The following is a 6991-nucleotide window of genomic DNA, read 5'->3' as shown; positions in this document are numbered from 1 at the left end:
GTCTGAATTGCGTTTCTTGGTCCATTTAAGGCTCTCCATCACTTTTTTCCCTGATATCTTCTGCAGTTTCGTTGTCCTTGAGTTGCTGATTCGATGCCTATTTAGCCTTAGCTTGTATGGAATCTTCTCTCTCGACTAACTCCTCGATCAGTGATTCCTTCTCCGTTAACTCTTCTACAGAAATCCCACTTACCTTCTCTACCTCGCTCATCTTTTTGCTGAACTTTTTTCGCAGAAGGTTCCACCGCTCTCGTACAGCTTTTTTTTATCCTTCAGCTGGAATTTTGGAGAGTGGATTTCATTCACACTGTCGACTATCGCTTCCCAAGCCAGTCCACGAGTGGAACTTCCTTTCTTTGGTCCAAAAATATTTCTTGCTAGCATTTCTCTCAGAAAAAGCACATCATGTTCTTCGCTCCACCCCATCAGCCTAGAGTGAAACAACGGGAAACGATAGGTAAAACATAATGCATAATTTTGATAAGAATAAAGAATCAAAGCAGCTAAAACCTTGACCAAGTAGCGTAATTTACTCACTTGGATTTTCGCAGCTTGATCATCAGATGCCGCCGTGTTCAGTCTGCGTCTACGTACAGTGTCCTTTTAAAATGCGATGAATAAAATACGTTTTATGCCAAAAGCTATTCAAGTAAATTACGAGAAGATATTCTCTTAAGTTGCGAAAACTAAAAGGCCGGGAAAAAAACGAGTATAAGCGGACGAAAGACTCATATCTACTCACGTTTTCTACACACCGTGAAAAGAAGCCTTTTGAGGTCGGCGCAGAGCCTAGACGACTTCGCGCCAAATGTACGACGTCAAACGGAAATAAAACTTCACTTCCGGGCGCCGTCGCCGTCCTGAAAACTCTCGGTGCTAAAGGTCCCTTTTGCTACTTGGGCAGCGAGCGTCTTCCTGCACTTTCGACCATCTGTTTGTTCGGTTGCCCAGCTTGTGTTTGGGCGTTTGTTTGTTTTGCACTCGTTTGTCCACTCATTTCTCTGCCGTTCATTCAGTTGTTATTATTTGTGTAGGGGACATCCGTCTCTTATTTAAACTCCTATTAAAGTTTTGAAATGTGTTAAAACATACCGAAAGCCCAATCTCCTTTTGCTTGTAAGCAAAATATTAAAGAAGACATCCCCACAGCGTTGGAGGTTTTCCTTTGTATTGAATCGAAACGAAACGAGACATAAACTGATCCTCCACGAAAACGTCGTCGCAACGCGCGAGTATTATCCGCGGAAGAACTGGGTACAATGTCTAAAAAGAAGTTAAGGACGGTGCCTACTAAATACAAAAGTTTTTGCGCCAGGTTAGGACCTTGCGGAAAAAGTAGATCTTTGCAACGACTATCGGAATCCACAAAGAAAAAAAGAGGGTAGCCACGCATTTTTTCAAGATAATTGGCCTTGAATCTCAACAAAAATGCTGACATCAGCATCTTTCTGAAAGTAGAAGGAGAGGATATTTCTTCACAGCTGTCTTTAGAATTCGCCTTTACATACAGAAAAGCAAGCACATTTATAAAGATCTGAAAACTATATGGTAAATGGTAACATAAAAACCATTTTTGGTATGTTTTTAATAACAAAATCGTTGCAACAGCACGTTTAGCGTCTCTGACAGCCTTCCTCTGTTTCAGCTAAAATACAGTCTAAATATCTTTTGCTCACAACCAGAAACTAATCACGAGCTGAATAGGCTTGCCACTTCCATTTCATAACATAAAATATAGGGGTAACCACGCGTTTTTTAAAGTTATTGATCCTTTTTTAAACTTTTTACGGTGCTTGTTACATTTTTTCCTGTCATCTCCCCAGTGAGGAAAACATTTGCGTATCTCGTACTTGTTTTGCGCGCGCACTACGCCATCTGCGGGTACATGTTTACAGTTGGATTTCAGTATAATTTTCGACAGATAACAGCTAGTTTTTCAGCTGGAAGACGTTACCAGTTAGTGGTTATCGATATGCTGCTGTTCTGGTGTTCCTGGTTTAAGTACAGGCTCATTAAACTTGATTTGGTCACAGTAGGAAAATTTTGCTTTCAATTTAGTCGTGTACTTGGTAGCGTAGTTGATTGCGTCATGTCAACCCAGCGCGCGCGTGGCGCTTAAAGCGTGATGCGCAGAACGTGTGCGCACTAACAAAAGTAGGCACCGCCCTTAAGGTCATTCCCCAGTATTACATTGCGCATCCTTATTGCGCATAATTTCACGCGTGATTAGAGGGCGCCATAGAGGTAAATCGTCATTTTCTCGTAAACGAGTATGGTGACCTATCATTTTTTTCTGTTGTTTTGAATTGAGTAATAAATTTCTCTGTGTAAAATAAATATGGACCGATTCTCAGTGTAGAACAAAAAGCAAACGTCGGAAACGTGAATTTAGAAAGCAAGGGTGACCACAATCATGGTGCTATTATGAGGATTTATATGTGTATAAACAAGGTGCTGTTGCTCCTAAACGAAGATGGGGACCCCTCATTTTTATTTCAGAATTTTAAGTTCCTATACTAGTAGTAATCAGAGATTATGAGAGCGCGTTCGACGCTCTCACTTTAACATATATATATATATATATATATATATATATATATATATATATATATATATATATATATATACCTGCAGTTTTGAAAAAGGGGTCTGTTAATTGTGCTGTGAAGTTATTTTTGTTGGTAAACTTTTCAAACCAGTTTGACTTGATTAATAGTCTTTTGGATTTTCTTGTTTTCATTTTCAATTTGAGTCTGGTTTTTCTAGATGAAGGTAGGGGCTGTAGATCATAAACATGCCACACTGTCAAAATCAAACTGGTTTGTTATAAAGTTGAAGCCAAAGGTAAATTTAGTAAGCACAATGGGGTTGTTATAATGTACTGATCTTACCTCTCCAAGCCGACGGGCAGGTCAACCCTACATGGGCTCAGACAGTGACTTAATCTGAGTGCAAAAGGACATGTTGTTTTACAGAAAATGCATGACCTCGAAACATAGAGCCATTACAATTGCACTTTTCCTTGAAGTTTTGAAAAACGCATACCTAATTTTACTCCGCGAGCTCTGCTGAAATCGATGCCGCAGGCATCGATTTCAGCTTAGCGTAGCACATTATTTTCCAGGGGGGGGGGGGGGGCTCCGTTACCGGAAAGTCTGGAGACATCTACAGGAGTGTGGCTAATTGTGGATACCTCTTTGGGGTCCCTGGCCCTTAATCCAGGGGGGTGGGGTCGGTTTGAACTTGTGTCCATAGTCTCAAGTCAGTCCGACCGCTGGGTATGTACTTAGCTGTCCGACTTGACACAATCCTTAAAGTGCACGAAATTTCCCAAAGCTGAGTGGGTTTATTGCCTTAGCAGAAGGTTCCATTGTTGTCATGAGGGGGGGCTGATATATGCGGAGTGGTACCTGAAGCCCGGGGGGAGGGGGAGATTTCAAGGCACTTAAGTTTGCTGTCATTAAGTTATGCTTGCAAAGAGCTTTTATCTGATATGATGACAGTTAAGCCTGAATTCATCCACAGGTGGCCCAGAGATTCTAGTGTCATTTCCTTTTTGCACTAGATGAAGTGTGGAGTGCGGAACTTGGTAAGCACTGCTTACATGACTCTATTAGGCACCAGCTGTTATTGGGCTGTTCGGACCTGGTTTTCAAAACATCAGGTATATGTATGTATGTATGTATGTATGTATGTATGTATGTATGTATGTATGTATGTATGTATGTATGTATGTATGTATGTATGTATGTATGTATGTATGTATGTATGTATGTATGTATGTATGTATGTATGTATGTATGTATGTATGTATGTATGTATGTATGTATGTATGTATGTATGTATGTATGTATGTATGTATGTATGTATGTATGTATGTATGTATGTATGTATGTATGTATGTATGTATGTATGTATGTATGTATGTATGTATGTATGTATGTATGTATGTATGTATGTATGTATGTATGTATGTATGTATGTATGTATGTATGTATGTATGTATGTATGTATGTATGTATGTATGTATGTATGTATGTATGTATGTATGTATGTATGTATGTATGTATGTATGTATGTATGTATGTATGTATGTATGTATGTATGTATGTATGTATGTGTGTGTGTGTGTGTATATATATATATATATATATATATCTCGTAAATAAATGATTTCACTAGCTAACTTTCAACCTTTGCCTATTGCTAAAATCAACATTTTTCAGCAGCAACTGAGGCTTTACAGTCAGATATGCATAGTGTCAAAGTCCATGCTAGTGAAGAGGTTACGATTTGTTGATACCTTGCGTGACGCTGCCAGTTTCTGTAGTTTAAATTACGTAAATTATTCTAAGCTAGCATTTGCAGTCGGTTGCTCGTTTCGCGTGGTCATTTATCGTAAACAAACTCCGTGCGACTAATTCGAGTATTTCCCCTGATGAACAAAGTAGTCCTATGGATCCTGCCTTCAGAGTACTTTTCCACCGATTCCAAACAATAAAATTTCGACCGGATAACGACTGAGCTATCTGTCGCGACTGGAACGAATCAACAAATGCAATCAAAATGTAGCTGTTCCCACGGTTATCATCCCAAAGCCAAGTCGTATTAATAAACAAGGACAGTTCCCTCAGATTTCGATAAATGCTGCCGTCGAAGCGTTTAAATTCGCCAAAATCTATCGCTGAGAGCACATAATAGCGAGGCGTACGGCGACTGAATGGAAAGAAGTCAAAAAAAGATCCATCGGAAAGACGAGCTCACATGGCCTGTTCACATACTCACATGTTCGCCACATCTCTTATCACATGTCTTAGCATTAAACGGTACCAGTTTACTGGCCGTGACATGCCGCTGCAAAAATTAAGCGGGGTGGCCATGGTGGTGTCCTTACAGGAATGTGGTTTTTTCGGCCTAGAACCGTGCACAGGGAGACCAACTCTGAAAAAGCCACAGGTCAAAATTAGGTTTGCGTTCCACTTCGTCGAACGCAAATAATATATAGATTTAGGCCAGCCTAAAAGCGGAGCTCCTCAGCTATTTTTCGGAATGTTGTTACTAATGAAAATAATCCAACTTGTATGAGGTAAATTGCAAAAGATTTAATAGTTTCAGCCGGAACTAGTATTACATCAGCAGATAGAGGTGTAAGATGGTGTGATTATGAAATATAGAGCCATGATTTCAAGGATTTCTTGGAAGCCACCAAAAATCTTGATCACATAACAGAACTGTCTTCTGTGCTCTTTGGTGGCATTTCTTGTTCTTTCCTACCTTATTCAGAAAGATAAGGCATTGTTATTAATCATTATATTCTTCCTTAGCTAACATGGGGACTCCCACACAAAAGAAGTTTACACAATTTTTTGTTGTGGAGACTGATTGAAATGCAGTGGTTACAATATACTCAGTCCCTGAATCTCTATCAAATGAAATCTCACAAAAATACCAAAACAGTATACATATGTGAAAAGTTGGAAAGTTTTGTTTTCTAACTTGTCCCCAAAGATACATTTAGCCATCTTCACTATTGTATGGAGTCTCCTCCTGCTGGAAGGGTTTGCAATAAGCAAAATCACCGTCACATGAATGGTAATTACGATATTTTTTTTTTGCTGATCATGAATACTTGCATAGGCTTCTAATAATAATTTTATTATTCAATTTCAATGTGATTTGTTCTTTTTCTCGACTGGCATTGTGGACTACAAGAGCTGTTATTGGGTTCCATTAATTAATTTTGCTATGATTAAATTATACCAAGAATTATCACGAAGCTAAGAGAAAGTTATATTATGTACATGTATTTTGTGTGCACTACACAACCAAATGCACTCCAAGGTTATCAGGCATAGGTACATTTGTCAGAAGAGCCCAGCATATCCAAGATATGTTTTGATTGACACATCGATTAAGATAATTTACAGCAAAATGGATAAAAAATACATCAATATCCTACATGCACCAAAGCCAGACAAGGGGTTATAAGGCAATCATTTAAATAACAGATTGAAATAATTTATAAATTAGAGAACACTATTTCTACAACAGAATGGAACAAATTAACCTTATCGGACATTGCGAATGGCAAGGCTGTCTGTAGAATGTCACAAATTTCTCAACCCTTTCTTTCTACAAAAATGCTAATCCTGCATCTTTGCTTAAGAACCAGTTCTCCATTTCGTGTCGGCAAAATATCAATTTATGCCATGTCCAATGCAGATTATCACAAAATTGATTTAAAAGCCCAATAAATATCATTTTAAAGCCAAAAAGCCAATTATTTAAATAAACCATGAGTAAATTATCTCTAAGAAAAACTGATTAATTTAAAAGGCACTTAAAAATAATTAGTTAATATGTGTTTCTTAATAATGTAATGCAGTGTATCTGTCACAATGTTGCAGCTATGATATTACTACAAACAGGATGGGTTGTAGAACTGAACCTCCAAGTCAGTTTATTCAATGAACTTGGTGCAGAATTTATAATCCCATCAAGTTGTCTGTAAATACAGAGAAACCAAACAAAGCAATACAATCATAAGTAATGAATTACTGAACTCTTTTACATGTATGAACAGTGTATGTTCCATTAATATTGGGGATCTCTCAGAAGCTGCATCCATGATAAATTAATTTCTTCCCAGATGCATTTGTTTATAGAACTTTTCACAAATTAATATCTCTGTCATAACAGTGATCTCTGTGTTCTACAACAATTAGTACAAAAGAAAAATACACTCAGTAAGATATTGTTTACAATAAAAATCAATGCCTATAAGCAATCATAAGGACCTTAAATTTATATTTCCTCAGAAATTTCTCACCAGGCCATGGTTGCTTTGAAAATCTTTGATGTTTTAGTACAGGCTCCCCATCCGTAAACTGTTCATATATTGACGCACAGGAACAGGCATGTAATTCCTTTCTTTGATATACAGTGTACTTCATTGTTAGTTGTTTACTGAGTGTTAGTAGTGAATCAAATG

The sequence above is a fragment of the Orbicella franksi genome, chromosome 14 (assembly GCF_964199315.1).
Source record: "Orbicella franksi chromosome 14, jaOrbFran1.1, whole genome shotgun sequence".
Taxonomy (NCBI): Eukaryota; Metazoa; Cnidaria; class Anthozoa; order Scleractinia; family Merulinidae; genus Orbicella; species Orbicella franksi.
Note: the sequence above shows the minus strand (reverse complement) of the source record.